This window comes from Crinia signifera, chromosome 6, assembly GCF_055691185.1.
Source record: "Crinia signifera chromosome 6, ASM5569118v1, whole genome shotgun sequence".
Taxonomy (NCBI): domain Eukaryota; kingdom Metazoa; phylum Chordata; class Amphibia; order Anura; family Myobatrachidae; genus Crinia; species Crinia signifera.
The window spans coordinates 206,716,591-206,738,879 of NC_139222.1; the positions used below are offsets into that span (position 1 = coordinate 206,716,591).

General features: G+C 36.5%; 15 non-coding genes across 15 annotated transcripts; all 15 read left to right on the top strand.

Annotated features, from left to right (window-relative positions):
- The first annotated feature begins 1,358 nt into the window (after nt 1-1,358).
- Nucleotides 1,359-1,440, top strand: TRNAL-UAG (transfer RNA leucine (anticodon UAG)). Its single transcript has one exon. It is a non-coding gene; the product is annotated as a tRNA-Leu (tRNA).
- An 895-nt stretch (nt 1,441-2,335) lies between these two features.
- On the top strand, nt 2,336-2,417 carry TRNAL-UAA (transfer RNA leucine (anticodon UAA)). Its single transcript has one exon. It is a non-coding gene; the product is annotated as a tRNA-Leu (tRNA).
- A 907-nt stretch (nt 2,418-3,324) lies between these two features.
- On the top strand, nt 3,325-3,406 carry TRNAL-UAG (transfer RNA leucine (anticodon UAG)). Its single transcript has one exon. It is a non-coding gene; the product is annotated as a tRNA-Leu (tRNA).
- A 1,876-nt stretch (nt 3,407-5,282) lies between these two features.
- On the top strand, nt 5,283-5,364 carry TRNAL-UAG (transfer RNA leucine (anticodon UAG)). The gene has a single exon. It is a non-coding gene; the product is annotated as a tRNA-Leu (tRNA).
- Nucleotides 5,365-7,250: 1,886 nt separating this feature from the next.
- On the top strand, nt 7,251-7,332 carry TRNAL-UAG (transfer RNA leucine (anticodon UAG)). The gene has a single exon. It is a non-coding gene; the product is annotated as a tRNA-Leu (tRNA).
- Nucleotides 7,333-8,227: 895 nt separating this feature from the next.
- On the top strand, nt 8,228-8,309 carry TRNAL-UAG (transfer RNA leucine (anticodon UAG)). Its single transcript has one exon. It is a non-coding gene; the product is annotated as a tRNA-Leu (tRNA).
- A 907-nt stretch (nt 8,310-9,216) lies between these two features.
- Nucleotides 9,217-9,298, top strand: TRNAL-UAG (transfer RNA leucine (anticodon UAG)). The gene has a single exon. It is a non-coding gene; the product is annotated as a tRNA-Leu (tRNA).
- A 3,833-nt stretch (nt 9,299-13,131) lies between these two features.
- Nucleotides 13,132-13,213, top strand: TRNAL-UAG (transfer RNA leucine (anticodon UAG)). Its single transcript has one exon. It is a non-coding gene; the product is annotated as a tRNA-Leu (tRNA).
- Nucleotides 13,214-15,088: 1,875 nt separating this feature from the next.
- Nucleotides 15,089-15,170, top strand: TRNAL-UAG (transfer RNA leucine (anticodon UAG)). Its single transcript has one exon. It is a non-coding gene; the product is annotated as a tRNA-Leu (tRNA).
- A 907-nt stretch (nt 15,171-16,077) lies between these two features.
- Nucleotides 16,078-16,159, top strand: TRNAL-UAG (transfer RNA leucine (anticodon UAG)). Its single transcript has one exon. It is a non-coding gene; the product is annotated as a tRNA-Leu (tRNA).
- An 896-nt stretch (nt 16,160-17,055) lies between these two features.
- Nucleotides 17,056-17,137, top strand: TRNAL-UAG (transfer RNA leucine (anticodon UAG)). Its single transcript has one exon. It is a non-coding gene; the product is annotated as a tRNA-Leu (tRNA).
- Nucleotides 17,138-18,362: 1,225 nt separating this feature from the next.
- Nucleotides 18,363-18,444, top strand: TRNAL-UAG (transfer RNA leucine (anticodon UAG)). The gene has a single exon. It is a non-coding gene; the product is annotated as a tRNA-Leu (tRNA).
- Nucleotides 18,445-19,181: 737 nt separating this feature from the next.
- On the top strand, nt 19,182-19,263 carry TRNAL-AAG (transfer RNA leucine (anticodon AAG)). The gene has a single exon. It is a non-coding gene; the product is annotated as a tRNA-Leu (tRNA).
- Nucleotides 19,264-19,679: 416 nt separating this feature from the next.
- TRNAL-UAA (transfer RNA leucine (anticodon UAA)) lies at nt 19,680-19,761 on the top strand. The gene has a single exon. It is a non-coding gene; the product is annotated as a tRNA-Leu (tRNA).
- Nucleotides 19,762-20,498: 737 nt separating this feature from the next.
- Nucleotides 20,499-20,580, top strand: TRNAL-AAG (transfer RNA leucine (anticodon AAG)). Its single transcript has one exon. It is a non-coding gene; the product is annotated as a tRNA-Leu (tRNA).
- The last annotated feature ends 1,709 nt before the right edge of the window (nt 20,581-22,289 follow it).

A 22,289-nucleotide genomic window follows, 5' to 3' on the forward strand; every position in this document is an offset into this window, starting at 1 on the left:
AGCAAGTGTCAGTATTGTGAGCATTGAGATGTCCCTAATATTGCAATGACCACCAGAAACCCAAGCACCAGTATCACGTACCTAACCCTAACCATATGTGAATGCTCTAATAAATCTCAATATGTTTTGTCAGTGATTGGTTTCAAAGTGGTAAACTCGACTAAAATGCAAATTAATTAAAAATTAACCATTTCTCATCTAGATTGCATGGCAACAAATATTCTTTTTAAAAAAAATCTTTTCTCACTTATGTTAAGAGCATCAAAAATGCATAACATAAAACATATTTTTACGTATTTCTTTAATACAACAACAACATTTTCTGTAATTCTAGTTCTAGATTCCAGACTGTGAGAAACTATGAATTAACTTTAAGTGTGGTAGCATGGCCGAGCGGTCTAAGGCGCTGGATTTAGGCTCCAGTCTCTTCGGAGGCGTGGGTTCAAATCCCATTACTGCCATAATTATCTTCCAAAAACAAAATCAGTTATTTTCTCTTAAAGTTCAAATTCTATCTAGTTGCTGGGACAATTCAACAACAGAGTTCAAAAAAGTTTATCATATTTAATAGATACTTTTCAAAAATATTTCTAAAGACTGTAAAGACATAAAAATTAACTTGAAGTGATTACAATTGGATGCATTGGGCATCCTGGCATTCGGGAAGCTGCAAGTCAGGAAACTGATAGCAGAATCCCAAACACTGGTAAAACGACTGATTTTGGAACTCTGTCCTATGTGTAGGGGATGTTATGGTTCAATGGCAGGTGGTGGGGTAATGGTTAGGCACTAAGAAGGGAGGTTAAGAGTTTGAAACTATAGGAGTATGTTTAAGGTTAAGATGCTGATAGGAAGGGTCATGGTAAGATACTAAGAGGTTTTGGGGTTAGGCATTGGAAGGAAAAGAATTAAGGATAGGCTGCAGGTATGTTCAGTGTTAGAGTTAGGAGCTCGATGTTGAAAGTTAGAAGGCTTGCCTAGCAAGTGTCAGTATTGTGAGCATTGAGATGTCCCTAATATTGCAATGACCACCAGAAACCCAAGCACCAGTATCACGTACCTAACCCTAACCATATGTGAATGCTCTAATAAATCTCAATATGTTTTGTCAGTGATTGGTTTCAAAGTGGTAAACTCGACTAAAATGCAAATTAATTAAAAATTAACCATTTCTCATCTAGATTGCATGGCAACAAATATTCTTTTTAAAAAAAATCTTTTCTCACTTATGTTAAGAGCATCTAAAATGCTTAACATAAAACATATTTTTACGTATTTCTTTAATACAACAACAACATTTTCTGTAATTCTAGTTCTAGATTCCAGACTGTGAGAAACTATGAATTAACTTTAAGTGTGGTAGCATGGCCGAGCGGTCTAAGGCGCTGGATTTAGGCTCCAGTCTCTTCGGAGGCGTGGGTTCAAATCCCATTGCTGCCATAATTATCTTCCAAAAACAAAATCAGTTATTTTCTCTTAAAGTTCAAATTCTATCTAGTTGCTGGGACAATTCAACAACAGAGTTCAAAAAAGTTTATCATATTTAATAGATACTTTTCAAAAATATTTCTAAAGACTGTAAAGACATAAAAATTAACTTGAAGTGATTACAATTGGATGCATTGGGCATCCTGGCATTCGGGAAGCTGCAAGTCAGGAAACTGATAGCAGAATCCCAAACACTGGTAAAACGACTGATTTTGGAACTCTGTCCTATGTGTAGGGGATGTTATGGTTCAATGGCAGGTGGTGGGGTAATGGTTAGGCACTAAGAAGGGAGGTTAAGAGTTTGAAACTATAGGAGTATGTTTAAGGTTAAGATGCTGATAGGAAGGGTCATGGTAAGATACTAAGAGGTTTTGGGGTTAGGCATTGGAAGGAAAAGAATTAAGGATAGGCTGCAGGTATGTTCAGTGTTAGAGTTAGGAGCTCGATGTTGAAAGTTAGAAGGCTTGCCTAGCAAGTGTCAGTATTGTGAGCATTGAGATGTCCCTAATATTGCAATGACCACCAGAAACCCAAGCACCAGTATCACGTACCTAACCCTAACCATATGTGAATGCTCTAATAAATCTCAATATGTTTTGTCAGGGATTGGTTTCAAAGTGGTAAACTCGACTAAAATGCAAATTAATTAAAAATTAACCATTTCTCATCTAGATTGCATGGCAACAAATATTCTTTTAAAAAAAACTTTTCTCACTTATGTTAAGAGCATCTAAAATGCTTAACATAAAACATATTTTTACGTATTTCTTTAATACAACAACAACATTTTCTGTAATTCTAGTTCTAGATTCCAGACTGTGAGAAACTATGAGTTACCTTTAAGTGTGGTAGCATGGCCGAGCGGTCTAAGGCGCTGGATTTAAGCTCCAGTCTCTTCGGAGGCGTGGGTTCAAATCCCACTGCTGCCATAATTATCTTCCAAAAACAAAATCAGTTATTTTCTCTTAAAGTTCAAATTCTATCTGGTGTATGATAGTTGCTGGGACAATTCAACAACAGAGTTCAAAAAAGTTTATCATATTTAATAGATACTTTTCAAAAATATTTCTAAAGACTGTAAAGACATAAAAATTAACTTGAAGTGATTACAATTGGATGCATTGGGCATCCTGGCATTCGGGAAGCTGCAAGTCAGGAAACTGATAGCAGAATCCCAAACACTGGTAAAACGACTGATTTTGGAACTCTGTCCTATGTGTAGGGGATGTTATGGTTCAATGGCAGGTGGTGGGGTAATGGTTAGGCACTAAGAAGGGAGGTTAAGAGTTTGAAACTATAGGAGTATGTTTAAGGTTAAGATGCTGATAGGAAGGGTCATGGTAAGATACTAAGAGGTTTTGGGGTTAGGCATTGGAAGGAAAAGAATTAAGGATAGGCTGCAGGTATGTTCAGTGTTAGAGTTAGGAGCTCGATGTTGAAAGTTAGAAGGCTTGCCTAGCAAGTGTCAGTATTGTGAGCATTGAGATGTCCCTAATATTGCAATGACCACCAGAAACCCAAGCACCAGTATCACGTACCTAACCCTAACCATATGTGAATGCTCTAATAAATCTCAATATGTTTTGTCAGTGATTGGTTTCAAAGTGGTAAACTCGACTAAAATGCAAATTAATTAAAAATTAACCATTTCTCATCTAGATTGCATGGCAACAAATATTCTTTTTAAAAAAAATCTTTTCTCACTTATGTTAAGAGCATCTAAAATGCTTAACATAAAACATATTTTTACGTATTTCTTTAATACAACAACAACATTTTCTGTAATTCTAGTTCTAGATTCCAGACTGTGAGAAACTATGAGTTACCTTTAAGTGTGGTAGCATGGCCGAGCGGTCTAAGGCGCTGGATTTAGGCTCCAGTCTCTTCGGAGGCGTGGGTTCAAATCCCATTGCTGCCATAATTATCTTCCAAAAACAAAATCAGTTATTTTCTCTTAAAGTTCAAATTCTATCTAGTTGCTGGGACAATTCAACAACAGAGTTCAAAAAAGTTTATCATATTTAATAGATACTTTTCAAAAATATTTCTAAAGACTGTAAAGACATAAAAATTAACTTGAAGTGATTACAATTGGATGCATTGGGCATCCTGGCATTCGGGAAGCTGCAAGTCAGGAAACTGATAGCAGAATCCCAAACACTGGTAAAACGACTGATTTTGGAACTCTGTCCTATGTGTAGGGGATGTTATGGTTCAATGGCAGGTGGTGGGGTAATGGTTAGGCACTAAGAAGGGAGGTTAAGAGTTTGAAACTATAGGAGTATGTTTAAGGTTAAGATGCTGATAGGAAGGGTCATGGTAAGATACTAAGAGGTTTTGGGGTTAGGCATTGGAAGGAAAAGAATTAAGGATAGGCTGCAGGTATGTTCAGTGTTAGAGTTAGGAGCTCGATGTTGAAAGTTAGAAGGCTTGCCTAGCAAGTGTCAGTATTGTGAGCATTGAGATGTCCCTAATATTGCAATGACCACCAGAAACCCAAGCACCAGTATCACGTACCTAACCCTAACCATATGTGAATGCTCTAATAAATCTCAATATGTTTTGTCAGTGATTGGTTTCAAAGTGGTAAACTCGACTAAAATGCAAATTAATTAAAAATTAACCATTTCTCATCTAGATTGCATGGCAACAAATATTCTTTTTAAAAAAAATCTTTTCTCACTTATGTTAAGAGCATCTAAAATGCTTAACATAAAACATATTTTTACGTATTTCTTTAATACAACAACAACATTTTCTGTAATTCTAGTTCTAGATTCCAGACTGTGAGAAACTATGAATTAACTTTAAGTGTGGTAGCATGGCCGAGCGGTCTAAGGCGCTGGATTTAGGCTCCAGTCTCTTCGGAGGCGTGGGTTCAAATCCCATTACTGCCATAATTATCTTCCAAAAACAAAATCAGTTATTTTCTCTTAAAGTTCAAATTCTATCTAGTTGCTGGGACAATTCAACAACAGAGTTCAAAAAAGTTTATCATATTTAATAGATACTTTTCAAAAATATTTCTAAAGACTGTAAAGACATAAAAATTAACTTGAAGTGATTATAATTGGATGCATTGGGCATCCTGGCATTCGGGAAGCTGCAAGTCAGGAAACTGATAGCAGAATCCCAAACACTGGTAAAACGACTGATTTTGGAACTCTGTCCTATGTGTAGGGGATGTTATGGTTCAATGGCAGGTGGTGGGGTAATGGTTAGGCACTAAGAAGGGAGGTTAAGAGTTTGAAACTATAGGAGTATGTTTAAGGTTAAGATGCTGATAGGAAGGGTCATGGTAAGATACTAAGAGGTTTTGGGGTTAGGCATTGGAAGGAAAAGAATTAAGGATAGGCTGCAGGTATGTTCAGTGTTAGAGTTAGGAGCTCGATGTTGAAAGTTAGAAGGCTTGCCTAGCAAGTGTCAGTATTGTGAGCATTGAGATGTCCCTAATATTGCAATGACCACCAGAAACCCAAGCACCAGTATCACGTACCTAACCCTAACCATATGTGAATGCTCTAATAAATCTCAATATGTTTTGTCAGTGATTGGTTTCAAAGTGGTAAACTCGACTAAAATGCAAATTAATTAAAAATTAACCATTTCTCATCTAGATTGCATGGCAACAAATATTCTTTTTAAAAAAAATCTTTTCTCACTTATGTTAAGAGCATCTAAAATGCTTAACATAAAACATATTTTTACGTATTTCTTTAATACAACAACAACATTTTCTGTAATTCTAGTTCTAGATTCCAGACTGTGAGAAACTATGAGTTACCTTTAAATGTGGTAGCATGGCCGAGCGGTCTAAGGCGCTGGATTTAGGCTCCAGTCTCTTCGGAGGCGTGGGTTCAAATCCCACTGCTGCCATAATTATCTTCCAAAAACAAAATCAGTTATTTTCTCTTAAAGTTCAAATTCTATCTGGTGTATGATAGTTGCTGGGACAATTCAACAACAGAGTTCAAAAAAGTTTATCATATTTAATAGATACTTTTCAAAAATATTTCTAAAGACTGTAAAGACATAAAAATTAACTTGAAGTGATTACAATTGGATGCATTGGGCATCCTGGCATTCGGGAAGCTGCAAGTCAGGAAACTGATAGCAGAATCCCAAACACTGGTAAAACGACTGATTTTGGAACTCTGTCCTATGTGTAGGGGATGTTATGGTTCAATGGCAGGTGGTGGGGTAATGGTTAGGCACTAAGAAGGGAGGTTAAGAGTTTGAAACTATAGGAGTATGTTTAAGGTTATGATGCAGATAGGAAGGGTCATGGTAAGATACTAAGAGGTTTTGGGGTTAGGCATTGGAAGGAAAAGAATTAAGGATAGGCTGCAGGTATGTTCAGTGTTAGAGTTAGGAGCTCGATGTTGAAAGTTAGAAGGCTTGCCTAGCAAGTGTCAGTATTGTGAGCATTGAGATGTCCCTAATATTGCAATGACCACCAGAAACCCAAGCACCAGTATCACGTACCTAACCCTAACCATATGTGAATGCTCTAATAAATCTCAATATGTTTTGTCAGTGATTGGTTTCAAAGTGGTAAACTCGACTAAAATGCAAATTAATTAAAAATTAACCATTTCTCATCTAGATTGCATGGCAACAAATATTCTTTTTAAAAAAAATCTTTTCTCACTTATGTTAAGAGCATCAAAAATGCATAACATAAAACATATTTTTACGTATTTCTTTAATACAACAACAACATTTTCTGTAATTCTAGTTCTAGATTCCAGACTGTGAGAAACTATGAATTAACTTTAAGTGTGGTAGCATGGCCGAGCGGTCTAAGGCGCTGGATTTAGGCTCCAGTCTCTTCGGAGGCGTGGGTTCAAATCCCATTACTGCCATAATTATCTTCCAAAAACAAAATCAGTTATTTTCTCTTAAAGTTCAAATTCTATCTAGTTGCTGGGACAATTCAACAACAGAGTTCAAAAAAGTTTATCATATTTAATAGATACTTTTCAAAAATATTTCTAAAGACTGTAAAGACATAAAAATTAACTTGAAGTGATTACAATTGGATGCATTGGGCATCCTGGCATTCGGGAAGCTGCAAGTCAGGAAACTGATAGCAGAATCCCAAACACTGGTAAAACGACTGATTTTGGAACTCTGTCCTATGTGTAGGGGATGTTATGGTTCAATGGCAGGTGGTGGGGTAATGGTTAGGCACTAAGAAGGGAGGTTAAGAGTTTGAAACTATAGGAGTATGTTTAAGGTTAAGATGCTGATAGGAAGGGTCATGGTAAGATACTAAGAGGTTTTGGGGTTAGGCATTGGAAGGAAAAGAATTAAGGATAGGCTGCAGGTATGTTCAGTGTTAGAGTTAGGAGCTCGATGTTGAAAGTTAGAAGGCTTGCCTAGCAAGTGTCAGTATTGTGAGCATTGAGATGTCCCTAATATTGCAATGACCACCAGAAACCCAAGCACCAGTATCACGTACCTAACCCTAACCATATGTGAATGCTCTAATAAATCTCAATATGTTTTGTCAGTGATTGGTTTCAAAGTGGTAAACTCGACTAAAATGCAAATTAATTAAAAATTAACCATTTCTCATCTAGATTGCATGGCAACAAATATTCTTTTTAAAAAAAATCTTTTCTCACTTATGTTAAGAGCATCTAAAATGCTTAACATAAAACATATTTTTACGTATTTCTTTAATACAACAACAACATTTTCTGTAATTCTAGTTCTAGATTCCAGACTGTGAGAAACTATGAATTAACTTTAAGTGTGGTAGCATGGCCGAGCGGTCTAAGGCGCTGGATTTAGGCTCCAGTCTCTTCGGAGGCGTGGGTTCAAATCCCATTGCTGCCATAATTATCTTCCAAAAACAAAATCAGTTATTTTCTCTTAAAGTTCAAATTCTATCTAGTTGCTGGGACAATTCAACAACAGAGTTCAAAAAAGTTTATCATATTTAATAGATACTTTTCAAAAATATTTCTAAAGACTGTAAAGACATAAAAATTAACTTGAAGTGATTACAATTGGATGCATTGGGCATCCTGGCATTCGGGAAGCTGCAAGTCAGGAAACTGATAGCAGAATCCCAAACACTGGTAAAACGACTGATTTTGGAACTCTGTCCTATGTGTAGGGGATGTTATGGTTCAATGGCAGGTGGTGGGGTAATGGTTAGGCACTAAGAAGGGAGGTTAAGAGTTTGAAACTATAGGAGTATGTTTAAGGTTAAGATGCTGATAGGAAGGGTCATGGTAAGATACTAAGAGGTTTTGGGGTTAGGCATTGGAAGGAAAAGAATTAAGGATAGGCTGCAGGTATGTTCAGTGTTAGAGTTAGGAGCTCGATGTTGAAAGTTAGAAGGCTTGCCTAGCAAGTGTCAGTATTGTGAGCATTGAGATGTCCCTAATATTGCAATGACCACCAGAAACCCAAGCACCAGTATCACGTACCTAACCCTAACCATATGTGAATGCTCTAATAAATCTCAATATGTTTTGTCAGGGATTGGTTTCAAAGTGGTAAACTCGACTAAAATGCAAATTAATTAAAAATTAACCATTTCTCATCTAGATTGCATGGCAACAAATATTCTTTTAAAAAAAACTTTTCTCACTTATGTTAAGAGCATCTAAAATGCTTAACATAAAACATATTTTTACGTATTTCTTTAATACAACAACAACATTTTCTGTAATTCTAGTTCTAGATTCCAGACTGTGAGAAACTATGAGTTACCTTTAAGTGTGGTAGCATGGCCGAGCGGTCTAAGGCGCTGGATTTAGGCTCCAGTCTCTTCGGAGGCGTGGGTTCAAATCCCACTGCTGCCATAATTATCTTCCAAAAACAAAATCAGTTATTTTCTCTTAAAGTTCAAATTCTATCTGGTGTATGATAGTTGCTGGGACAATTCAACAACAGAGTTCAAAAAAGTTTATCATATTTAATAGATACTTTTCAAAAATATTTCTAAAGACTGTAAAGACATAAAAATTAACTTGAAGTGATTACAATTGGATGCATTGGGCATCCTGGCATTCGGGAAGCTGCAAGTCAGGAAACTGATAGCAGAATCCCAAACACTGGTAAAACGACTGATTTTGGAACTCTGTCCTATGTGTAGGGGATGTTATGGTTCAATGGCAGGTGGTGGGGTAATGGTTAGGCACTAAGAAGGGAGGTTAAGAGTTTGAAACTATAGGAGTATGTTTAAGGTTAAGATGCTGATAGGAAGGGTCATGGTAAGATACTAAGAGGTTTTGGGGTTAGGCATTGGAAGGAAAAGAATTAAGGATAGGCTGCAGGTATGTTCAGTGTTAGAGTTAGGAGCTCGATGTTGAAAGTTAGAAGGCTTGCCTAGCAAGTGTCAGTATTGTGAGCATTGAGATGTCCCTAATATTGCAATGACCACCAGAAACCCAAGCACCAGTATCACGTACCTAACCCTAACCATATGTGAATGCTCTAATAAATCTCAATATGTTTTGTCAGTGATTGGTTTCAAAGTGGTAAACTCGACTAAAATGCAAATTAATTAAAAATTAACCATTTCTCATCTAGATTGCATGGCAACAAATATTCTTTTTAAAAAAAATCTTTTCTCACTTATGTTAAGAGCATCTAAAATGCTTAACATAAAACATATTTTTACGTATTTCTTTAATACAACAACAACATTTTCTGTAATTCTAGTTCTAGATTCCAGACTGTGAGAAACTATGAGTTACCTTTAAGTGTGGTAGCATGGCCGAGCGGTCTAAGGCGCTGGATTTAGGCTCCAGTCTCTTCGGAGGCGTGGGTTCAAATCCCATTGCTGCCATAATTATCTTCCAAAAACAAAATCAGTTATTTTCTCTTAAAGTTCAAATTCTATCTAGTTGCTGGGACAATTCAACAACAGAGTTCAAAAAAGTTTATCATATTTAATAGATACTTTTCAAAAATATTTCTAAAGACTGTAAAGACATAAAAATTAACTTGAAGTGATTACAATTGGATGCATTGGGCATCCTGGCATTCGGGAAGCTGCAAGTCAGGAAACTGATAGCAGAATCCCAAACACTGGTAAAACGACTGATTTTGGAACTCTGTCCTATGTGTAGGGGATGTTATGGTTCAATGGCAGGTGGTGGGGTAATGGTTAGGCACTAAGAAGGGAGGTTAAGAGTTTGAAACTATAGGAGTATGTTTAAGGTTAAGATGCTGATAGGAAGGGTCATGGTAAGATACTAAGAGGTTTTGGGGTTAGGCATTGGAAGGAAAAGAATTAAGGATAGGCTGCAGGTATGTTCAGTGTTAGAGTTAGGAGCTCGATGTTGAAAGTTAGAAGGCTTGCCTAGCAAGTGTCAGTATTGTGAGCATTGAGATGTCCCTAATATTGCAATGACCACCAGAAACCCAAGCACCAGTATCACGTACCTAACCCTAACCATATGTGAATGCTCTAATAAATCTCAATATGTTTTGTCAGTGATTGGTTTCAAAGTGGTAAACTCGACTAAAATGCAAATTAATTAAAAATTAACCATTTCTCATCTAGATTGCATGGCAACAAATATTCTTTTTAAAAAAAATCTTTTCTCACTTATGTTAAGAGCATCTAAAATGCTTAACATAAAACATATTTTTACGTATTTCTTTAATACAACAACAACATTTTCTGTAATTCTAGTTCTAGATTCCAGACTGTGAGAAACTATGAATTAACTTTAAGTGTGGTAGCATGGCCGAGCGGTCTAAGGCGCTGGATTTAGGCTCCAGTCTCTTCGGAGGCGTGGGTTCAAATCCCATTACTGCCATAATTATCTTCCAAAAACAAAATCAGTTATTTTCTCTTAAAGTTCAAATTCTATCTAGTTGCTGGGACAATTCAACAACAGAGTTCAAAAAAGTTTATCATATTTAATAGATACTTTTCAAAAATATTTCTAAAGACTGTAAAGACATAAAAATTAACTTGAAGTGATTACAATTGGATGCATTGGGCATCCTGGCATTCGGGAAGCTGCAAGTCAGGAAACTGATAGCAGAATCCCAAACACTGGTAAAACGACTGATTTTGGAACTCTGTCCTATGTGTAGGGGATGTTATGGTTCAATGGCAGGTGGTGGGGTAATGGTTAGGCACTAAGAAGGGAGGTTAAGAGTTTGAAACTATAGGAGTATGTTTAAGGTTAAGATGCTGATAGGAAGGGTCATGGTAAGATACTAAGAGGTTTTGGGGTTAGGCATTGGAAGGAAAAGAATTAAGTATAGGCTGCAGGTATGTTCAGTGTTAGAGTTAGGAGCTCGATGTTGAAAGTTAGAAGGCTTGCCTAGCAAGTGTCAGTATTGTGAGCATTGAGATGTCCCTAATATTGCAATGACCACCAGAAACCCAAGCACCAGTATCACGTACCTAACCCTAACCATATGTGAATGCTCTAATAAATCTCAATATGTTTTGTCAGTGATTGGTTTCAAAGTGGTAAACTCGACTAAAATGCAAATTAATTAAAAATTAACCATTTCTCATCTAGATTGCATGGCAACAAATATTCTTTTTAAAAAAAATCTTTTCTCACTTATGTTAAGAGCATCTAAAATGCTTAACATAAAACATATTTTTACGTATTTCTTTAATACAACAACAACATTTTCTGTAATTCTAGTTCTAGATTCCAGACTGTGAGAAACTATGAATTAACTTTAAGTGTGGTAGCATGGCCGAGCGGGCTAAGGCGCTGGATTTAGGCTCCAGTCTCTTCGGAGGCGTGGGTTCAAATCCCATTGCTGCCATAATTATCTTCCAAAAACAAAATCAGTTATTTTCTCTTAAAGTTCAAATTCTATCTAGTTGCTGGGACAATTCAACAACAGAGTTCAAAAAAGTTTATCATATTTAATAGATACTTTTCAAAAATATTTCTAAAGACTGTAAAGACATAAAAATTAACTTGAAGTGATTACAATTGGATGCATTGGGCATCCTGGCATTCGGGAAGCTGCAAGTCAGGAAACTGATAGCAGAATCCCAAACACTGGTAAAACGACTGATTTTGGAACTCTGTCCTATGTGTAGGGGATGTTATGGTTCAATGGCAGGTGGTGGGGTAATGGTTAGGCACTAAGAAGGGAGGTTAAGAGTTTGAAACTATAGGAGTATGTTTAAGGTTAAGATGCTGATAGGAAGGGTCATGGTAAGATACTAAGAGGTTTTGGGGTTAGGCATTGGAAGGAAAAGAATTAAGGATAGGCTGCAGGTATGTTCAGTGTTAGAGTTAGGAGCTCGATGTTGAAAGTTAGAAGGCTTGCCTAGCAAGTGTCAGTATTGTGAGCATTGAGATGTCCCTAATATTGCAATGACCACCAGAAACCCAAGCACCAGTATCACGTACCTAACCCTAACCATATGTGAATGCTCTAATAAATCTCAATATGTTTTGTCAGTGATTGGTTTCAAAGTGGTAAACTCGACTAAAATGCAAATTAATTAAAAATTAACCATTTCTCATCTAGATTGCATGGCAACAAATATTCTTTTAAAAAAAAACTTTTCTCACTTATGTTAAGAGCATCTAAAATGCTTAACATAAAACATATTTTTACGTATTTCTTTAATACAACAACAACATTTTCTGTAATTCTAGTTCTAGATTCCAGACTGTGAGAAACTATGAATTAACTTTAAGTGTGGTAGCATGGCCGAGCGGTCTAAGGCGCTGGATTTAGGCTCCAGTCTCTTCGGAGGCGTGGGTTCAAATCCCATTACTGCCATAATTATCTTCCAAAAACAAAATCAGTTATTTTCTCTTAAAGTTCAAATTCTATCTAGTTGCTGGGACAATTCAACAACAGAGTTCAAAAAAGTTTATCATATTTAATAGATACTTTTCAAAAATATTTCTAAAGACTGTAAAGACATAAAAATTAACTTGAAGTGATTACAATTGGATGCATTGGGCATCCTGGCATTCGGGAAGCTGCAAGTCAGGAAACTGATAGCAGAATCCCAAACACTGGTAAAACGACTGATTTTGGAACTCTGTCCTATGTGTAGGGGATGTTATGGTTCAATGGCAGGTGGTGGGGTAATGGTTAGGCACTAAGAAGGGAGGTTAAGAGTTTGAAACTATAGGAGTATGTTTAAGGTTAAGATGCTGATAGGAAGGGTCATGGTAAGATACTAAGAGGTTTTGGGGTTAGGCATTGGAAGGAAAAGAATTAAGGATAGGCTGCAGGTATGTTCAGTGTTAGAGTTAGGAGCTCGATGTTGAAAGTTAGAAGGCTTGCCTAGCAAGTGTCAGTATTGTGAGCATTGAGATGTCCCTAATATTGCAATGACCACCAGAAACCCAAGCACCAGTATCACGTACCTAACCCTAACCATATGTGAATGCTCTAATAAATCTCAATATGTTTTGTCAGTGATTGGTTTCAAAGTGGTAAACTCGACTAAAATGCAAATTAATTAAAAATTAACCATTTCTCATCTAGATTGCATGGCAACAAATATTCTTTTTAAAAAAAATCTTTTCTCACTTATGTTAAGAGCATCTAAAATGCTTAACATAAAACATATTTTTACGTATTTCTTTAATACAACAACAACATTTTCTGTAATTCTAGTTCTAGATTCCAGACTGTGAGAAACTATGAGTTACCTTTAAGTGTGGTAGCATGGCCGAGCGGTCTAAGGCGCTGGATTTAGGCTCCAGTCTCTTCGGAGGCGTGGGTTCAAATCCCATTGCTGCCATAATTATCTTCCAAAAACAAAATCAGTTATTTTCTCTTAAAGTTCAAATTCTATCTAGTTGCTGGGACAATTCAACAACAGAGTTCAAAAAAGTTTATCATATTTAATAGATACTTTTCAAAAATATTTCTAAAGACTGTAAAGACATAAAAATTAACTTGAAGTGATTACAATTGGATGCATTGGGCATCCTGGCATTCGGGAAGCTGCAAGTCAGGAAACTGATAGCAGAATCCCAAACACTGGTAAAACGACTGATTTTGGAACTCTGTCCTATGTGTAGGGGATGTTATGGTTCAATGGCAGGTGGTGGGGTAATGGTTAGGCACTAAGAAGGGAGGTTAAGAGTTTGAAACTATAGGAGTATGTTTAAGGTTAAGATGCTGATAGGAAGGGTCATGGTAAGATACTAAGAGGTTTTGGGGTTAGGCATTGGAAGGAAAAGAATTAAGGATAGGCTGCAGGTATGTTCAGTGTTAGAGTTAGGAGCTCGATGTTGAAAGTTAGAAGGCTTGCCTAGCAAGTGTCAGTATTGTGAGCATTGAGATGTCCCTAATATTGCAATGACCACCAGAAACCCAAGCACCAGTATCACGTACCTAACCCTAACCATATGTGAATGCTCTAATAAATCTCAATATGTTTTGTCAGTGATTGGTTTCAAAGTGGTAAACTCGACTAAAATGCAAATTAATTAAAAATTAACCATTTCTCATCTAGATTGCATGGCAACAAATATTCTTTTTAAAAAAAATCTTTTCTCACTTATGTTAAGAGCATCTAAAATGCTTAACATAAAACATATTTTTACGTATTTCTTTAATACAACAACAACATTTTCTGTAATTCTAGTTCTAGATTCCAGACTGTGAGAAACTATGAATTAACTTTAAGTGTGGTAGCATGGCCGAGCGGTCTAAGGCGCTGGATTTAGGCTCCAGTCTCTTCGGAGGCGTGGGTTCAAATCCCATTACTGCCATAATTATCTTCCAAAAACAAAATCAGTTATTTTCTCTTAAAGTTCAAATTCTATCTAGTTGCTGGGACAATTCAACAACAGAGTTCAAAAAAGTTTATCATATTTAATAGATACTTTTCAAAAATATTTCTAAAGACTGTAAAGACATAAAAATTAACTTGAAGTGATTACAATTGGATGCATTGGGCATCCTGGCATTCGGGAAGCTGCAAGTCAGGAAACTGATAGCAGAATCCCAAACACTGGTAAAACGACTGATTTTGGAACTCTGTCCTATGTGTAGGGGATGTTATGGTTCAATGGCAGGTGGTGGGGTAATGGTTAGGCACTAAGAAGGGAGGTTAAGAGTTTGAAACTATAGGAGTATGTTTAAGGTTAAGATGCTGATAGGAAGGGTCATGGTAAGATACTAAGAGGTTTTGGGGTTAGGCATTGGAAGGAAAAGAATTAAGGATAGGCTGCAGGTATGTTCAGTGTTAGAGTTAGGAGCTCGATGTTGAAAGTTAGAAGGCTTGCCTAGCAAGTGTCAGTATTGTGAGCATTGAGATGTCCCTAATATTGCAATGACCACCAGAAACCCAAGCACCAGTATCACGTACCTAACCCTAACCATATGTGAATGCTCTAATAAATCTCAATATGTTTTGTCAGTGATTGGTTTCAAAGTGGTAAACTCGACTAAAATGCAAATTAATTAAAAATTAACCATTTCTCATCTAGATTGCATGGCAACAAATATTCTTTTAAAAAAAAACTTTTCTCACTTATGTTAAGAGCATCTAAAATGCTTAACATAAAACATATTTTTACGTATTTCTTTAATACAACAACAACATTTTCTGTAATTCTAGTTCTAGATTCCAGACTGTGAGAAACTATGAGTTACCTTTAAGTGTGGTAGCATGGCCGAGCGGTCTAAGGCGCTGGATTTAGGCTCCAGTCTCTTCGGAGGCGTGGGTTCAAATCCCACTGCTGCCATAATTATCTTCCAAAAACAAAATCAGTTATTTTCTCTTAAAGTTCAAATTCTATCTGGTGTATGATAGTTGCTGGGACAATTCAACAACAGAGTTCAAAAAAGTTTATCATATTTAATAGATACTTTTCAAAAATATTTCTAAAGACTGTAAAGACATAAAAATTAACTTGAAGTGATTACAATTGGATGCATTGGGCATCCTGGCATTCGGGAAGCTGCAAGTCAGGAAACTGATAGCAGAATCCCAAACACTGGTAAAACGACTGATTTTGGAACTCTGTCCTATGTGTAGGGGATGTTATGGTTCAATGGCAGGTGGTGGGGTAATGGTTAGGCACTAAGAAGGGAGGTTAAGAGTTTGAAACTATAGGAGTATGTTTAAGGTTAAGATGCTGATAGGAAGGGTCATGGTAAGATACTAAGAGGTTTTGGGGTTAGGCATTGGAAGGAAAAGAATTAAGGATAGGCTGCAGGTATGTTCAGTGTTAGAGTTAGGAGCTCGATGTTGAAAGTTAGAAGGCTTGCCTAGCAAGTGTCAGTATTGTGAGCATTGAGATGTCCCTAATATTGCAATGACCACCAGAAACCCAAGCACCAGTATCACGTACCTAACCCTAACCATATGTGAATGCTCTAATAAATCTCAATATGTTTTGTCAGTGATTGGTTTCAAAGTGGTAAACTCGACTAAAATGCAAATTAATTAAAAATTAACCATTTCTCATCTAGATTGCATGGCAACAAATATTCTTTTTAAAAAAAATCTTTTCTCACTTATGTTAAGAGCATCTAAAATGCTTAACATAAAACATATTTTTACGTATTTCTTTAATACAACAACAACATTTTCTGTAATTCTAGTTCTAGATTCCAGACTGTGAGAAACTATGAGTTACCTTTAAGTGTGGTAGCATGGCCGAGCGGTCTAAGGCGCTGGATTTAGGCTCCAGTCTCTTCGGAGGCGTGGGTTCAAATCCCATTGCTGCCATAATTATCTTCCAAAAACAAAATCAGTTATTTTCTCTTAAAGTTCAAATTCTATCTAGTTGCTGGGACAATTCAACAACAGAGTTCAAAAAAGTTTATCATATTTAATAGATACTTTTCAAAAATATTTCTAAAGACTGTAAAGACATAAAAATTAACTTGAAGTGATTACAATTGGATGCATTGGGCATCCTGGCATTCGGGAAGCTGCAAGTCAGGAAACTGATAGCAGAATCCCAAACACTGGTAAAACGACTGATTTTGGAACTCTGTCCTATGTGTAGGGGATGTTATGGTTCAATGGCAGGTGGTGGGGTAATGGTTAGGCACTAAGAAGGGAGGTTAAGAGTTTGAAACTATAGGAGTATGTTTAAGGTTAAGATGCTGATAGGAAGGGTCATGGTAAGATACTAAGAGGTTTTGGGGTTAGGCATTGGAAGGAAAAGAATTAAGGATAGGCTGCAGGTATGTTCAGTGTTAGAGTTAGGAGCTCGATGTTGAAAGTTAGAAGGCTTGCCTAGCAAGTGTCAGTATTGTGAGCATTGAGATGTCCCTAATATTGCAATGACCACCAGAAACCCAAGCACCAGTATCACGTACCTAACCCTAACCATATGTGAATGCTCTAATAAATCTCAATATGTTTTGTCAGTGATTGGTTTCAAAGTGGTAAACTCGACTAAAATGCAAATTAATTAAAAATTAACCATTTCTCATCTAGATTGCATGGCAACAAATATTCTTTTTAAAAAAAACTTTTCTCACTTATGTTAAGAGCATCTAAAATGCTTAACATAAAACATATTTTTACGTATTTCTTTAATACAACAACAACATTTTCTGTAATTCTAGTTCTAGATTCCAGACTGTGAGAAACTATGAATTAATTTTAAGTGTGGTAGCATGGCCGAGCGGTCTAAGGCGCTGGATTTAGGCTCCAGTCTCTTCGGAGGCGTGGGTTCAAATCCCATTGCTGCCATAATTATCTTCCAAAAACAAAATCAATTATTTTCTCTTAAAGTTCAAATTCTATCTAGTTGCTGGGACAATTCAACAACAGAGTTCAAAAAAGTTTATCATATTTAATAGATACTTTTCAAAAATATTTCTAAAGACTGTAAAGACATAAAAATTAACTTGAAGTGATTACAATTGGATGCATTGGGCATCCTGGCATTCGGGAAGCTGCAAGTCAGGAAACTGATAGCAGAATCCCAAACACTGGTAAAACGACTGATTTTGGAACTCTGTCCTATGTGTAGGGGATGTTATGGTTCAATGGCAGGGGGTGGGGTAATGGTTAGGCACTAAGAAGGGAGGTTAAGAGTTTGAAACTATAGGAGTATGTTTAAGGTTATGATGCAGATAGGAAGGGTCATGGTAAGATACTAAGAGGTTTTGGGGTTAGGCATTGGAAGGAAAAGAATTAAGGATAGGCTGCAGGTATGTTCAGTGTTAGAGTTAGAAGCTCGATGTTGAAAGTTAGAAGGCTTGCCTAGCAGGTGTCATAATTGTGAGCATTGAGATGTCCCTAATATTGCAATGACCACCAGAAACCCAAGCACCAGTATCACGTACCTAACCCTAACCATATGTGAATGGTCTAATAAATCTCAATATGTTTTGTTACTTCATATAAAGTGAACAAAAAACATTTAAATAATCATTTGATAGATCTTTGAGCCACATGGACACTGCACCTATGAGGTAGCATGGCCGAGCGGTCTAAGGTGCTGGATTAAGGCTCCAGTCTTTTCGGAGGCGTAGGTTCAAATCCCACTGCTGCCATATTTATTATTGATATATATATTGTTAGAGGTTGATGTTTTCATTGTTCTATCCACAAGAATGCAATTCAATTAAAAAGTAAGTGTTCATCATCACATTGTTATAACAGCTAATTTCTTTCTTTGCTAACTTCCCAAAGCTGCCATATAAATTTTCCAAAGAAAATGTCAGTGATTGGTTTCAAAGTGGTAAACTCGACTAAAATGCAAATTAATTAAAAATTAACCATTTCTCATCTAGATTGCATTGCAACTAATATTTTTTTTTTTTAAATCTTTTCTTACTTATGTTAAGAGCATCTAAAATGCTTAACATAAAACATATGTTTACGTATTTCTTTAATACAACAACAACATTTTCTGTAATTCTAGTTCTAGATTCCAGACAGTGAGAAACTATCAGTTACCTTTAAGTGTGGTAGCATGGCCGAGCGGTCTAAGGCACTGGATTTAGGCTCCAGTCTCTTCGGAGGCGTGGGTTCAAATCCCACTGCTGCCATAATTATTTTCCAAAAACAAAATCAGTTATTTTCTCTTAAAGTTCAAATTCTATCTGGTGTATGATAGTTGCTGGGACAATTCAACAACAAAGTTCATAAAAGTTTATCATATTTACTAGATACTTTTTAAAAATATTTCTAAAGACTGTAGAGACATAAAAATTAACTTGAAGTGATTACAATTGGATGCATTGGGCATCCTGGCATTCGGGAAGCTGCAAGTCAGGAAACTGATGGCAGAATCCCAAACACTGGTAAAACGACTGATTTTGGTACTCTGTCCTATGTGTAGGGGATGTTATGGTTCAATGGCAGGGGGTGGGGTAACGGTTAGGCACTAAGAAGGGAGGTTAAGAGTTTGAAACTATAGGAGTATGTTTAAGGTTATGATGCAGATAGGAAGGGTCATGGTAAGATACTAAGAGGTTTTGGGGTTAGGCATTGGAAGGAAAAGAATTAAGGATAGGCTGCAGGTATGTTCAGTGTTAGAGTTAGGAGCTCGATGTTGAAAGTTAGAAGGCTTGCCTAGCAAGTGTCAGATATGTGAGCATTGAGATGTCCCTAATATTGCAATGACCACCAGAAACCCAAGCACCAGTATCACGTACCTAACCCTAACCATATGTGAATGCTCTAATAAATCTCAATATGTTTTGTTACTTCATATAAAGTGAACAAAACACATTTAAATAATCATTTGATAGATCTTTGAGCCACATGAACACTGCACCCATGAGGTAGCATGGCCGAGCGGTCTAAGGCGCTGGATTAAGGCTCCAGTCTCTTTGGAGGCGTGGGTTCAAATCCCACTGCTGTCATATTTATTATTGATATATATTTTTAGAGGTTGATGTTTTCATTGTTCTATCCACAAGAATGCAATTCAATTAAAAAGTAAGTGTTCATCATCACATTGTTATAACAGCTAATTTCTTTCTTTGCTAACTTCCCAAAGCTGCCATATACATTTTCCAAAGAAAATGTCAGTGATTGGTTTCAAAGTGGTAAACTCGACTAAAATGCAAATTAATAAAAAATTAACCATTTTTTCATCTAGATTGCATGGCAACCAATATTCTTTTTAAAAAAAATCTTTTCTCACTTATGTTAAGAGCATCTAAAATGCTTAACATAAAACATATTTTTACGTATTTCTTTAATACAACAACAACATTTTCTGTAATTCTAGTTCTAGATTCCAGACTGTGAGAAACTATGAGTTACACTTAAGTGTGGTAGCATGGCCAAGAGGTTTAAGGCGCTGGATTTAAGCTCCAGTCTCTTCGGAGGTGTGGGTTCAAATCCCACTGCTGCCATAATTATTTTCCAAAAACAAAATCAGTTATTTTCTCTTAAAGTTCAAATTCTATCTGGTGTATCATAGTTGCTGGGACAATTCAACAACAGAGTTCAAAAAAGTTTATCATATTTACTAGATACTTTTCAAAAATATTTCTAAAGACTGTAGAGACATAAAAATTAACTTGAAGTGATTACAATTGGATGCATTGGGCATCCTGGCATTCGGGAAGCTGCAAGTCAGGAAACTAATAGCAGAATCCCAAACACTGGTAAAACGACTGATTTTGGAACTCTGTCCTATGTGTAGGGGATGTTATGGTTCAATGGCAGGGGGTGGGGTAATGGTTAGGCACTAAGAAGGGAGGTTAAGAGTTTGGAACTATAGGAGTATGTTTAAGGTTATGATGCAGATAGGAAGGGTCATGGTAAGATACTAAGAGGTTTTGGGGTTAGGCATTGGAAGGAAAAGAATTAAGGATAGGCTGCAGGTATGTTCAGTGTTAGAGTTAGGGGCTCGATGTTGAAAGTTAGAAGGCTTGCCTAGCAAGTGTCAGAATTGTGAGCACTGAGATGTTCCTAATATTGCAATGACCACCAGAAACCCAAGCACCAGTATCACGTACCTAACCCTAACCATATGTGAATGCTCTAATAAATCTCAATATGTTTTGTTACTTCATATAAAGTGAACAAAACACATTTAAGTAATCATTTGAGAGATCTTTGAGCCACATGAACATTGCACACATGAGGTAGCATGGCCGAGCGGTCTAAGGCGCTGGATTAAGGCTCCAGTCTCTTTGGAGGCGCGGGTTCAAATCCCACTGCTGCCATATTTATTATTGATATATATTGTTAGAGGTTGATGTTTTCATTGTTCTATCCACAAGAATGCAATTCAATTAAAAAATAAGTGTTCATCATCACATTGTTATAACAGCTAATTTCTTTCTTTGCTAACTTCCCAAAGCTGCCACATAAATTTTCCAAAGAAAATGTCAGTGATTGGTTTCAAAGTGGTTGAATCGACTAAAATACGAATTAATTAAAAAATAACCATTTCTCATCTATATTGCATGGCAACCAATATTATTTTTACAAAAATCTTTTCTCACTTCTTCTAAGCATTTTAGATGCTCTTAACATAAAACATATTTTTACGTATTTCTTTAATACAACAACATTTTCTGTAATTCTAGTTCTAGATTCCAGACTGTGAGAAACTACATGTTACCTTTAAGTGTGGTAGCATGGCCGAGCGGTCTAAGGCGCTGGGTTCAAATCCCACTGCTGCCATAATTATCTTCCAAAAACAAAATCAGTTATTTTCTCTTAAAGTTCAAATTCTATCTGGTGTATGATAGTTGCTGGGACAATTCAACAAAAGAGAATGGAGCCTATATTCAGCGTTTTAGACCGCTCGGCCATGCTACCACACTGAAAGGTAACTCATAGTTTCTCACAGTCTGGAATCTAGAACTAGAATTACAGAAAATGTTGTTGTTGTATTAAAGAAATACGTAAAAATATGTTTTATGTTAAGAGCATCTAAAATGCTTAGAAGAAGTGAGAAAAGATTTTTTTTTAAAGAATATTGTTTGCCATGAAATCTAGATGAGAAATGGTTATTTTTTTATTAATTTGCATTTTTGTCGATTTAACCTCTTTGAAACCAATCACTTACATTTTCTTTGGAAAATTTATATGGCAGCTTTGGGAAGTTAGCAAAGAAAGAAATTAGCTGTTATAACAATGTGATGATGAACACTTATTTTTTAATTGAATTGCATTCTTGTGGAGAGAACAATGAAAACATCAACCTCTAACAATATATACCAATAATAAATATGGCAGCAGTGGGATTTGAACCCACGCCTCCGAAGAGAATGGAACTTTAATCCAGCGCCATAGACCGCTCGGCCACTCTACCTCATGGGCGCAGTATTCATGTGGCTCAAAGATCTATCAAATTATTATTTAAATGTGTTTTGTTCAATTTATCTGAAGTAACAAAACATATTGAGATTTATTAGAGTATTCACTTATTACTTTGAATAGTTCTGGTAATGGGTGAGGTACGTGATACTGGTGCTTGGGTTTCTGGTAGTCATTGAAATATTAGGGACATCTCAATGCTCACAATTCTGACACTTGCTAGGTAAGCCTTCTAACTTTCAACATCAGCCCCTAACTCTAACACTGAAAATACCTGCAGCCTATCCTTAATTCTTTTCCTTCCAATGCCTACCTCAAAACCTCTTTGTATCTTACCATGACACTCCCTATCTGTAGCATAACCTTAAACAGTTTGATGGAGGATTGTACCCCTATTACCCCCTAACTATCTTTTTTGTAATTGATCTATGTTGGGGTCACTTGTGGTGAAATTGTGCGTTGGTCTGCTGGAGGATCCATTCCTGTGGAGGACAGCTGTGCCACATTTTTATTTGTTTCTCATTTTTACGGGTTTCAGTACGTTTCCCTCTTGTTCACTCTGGAGGTGTTGGGCACCTTGTTTCCCTGCAAAGTCCTGGTGGGATTG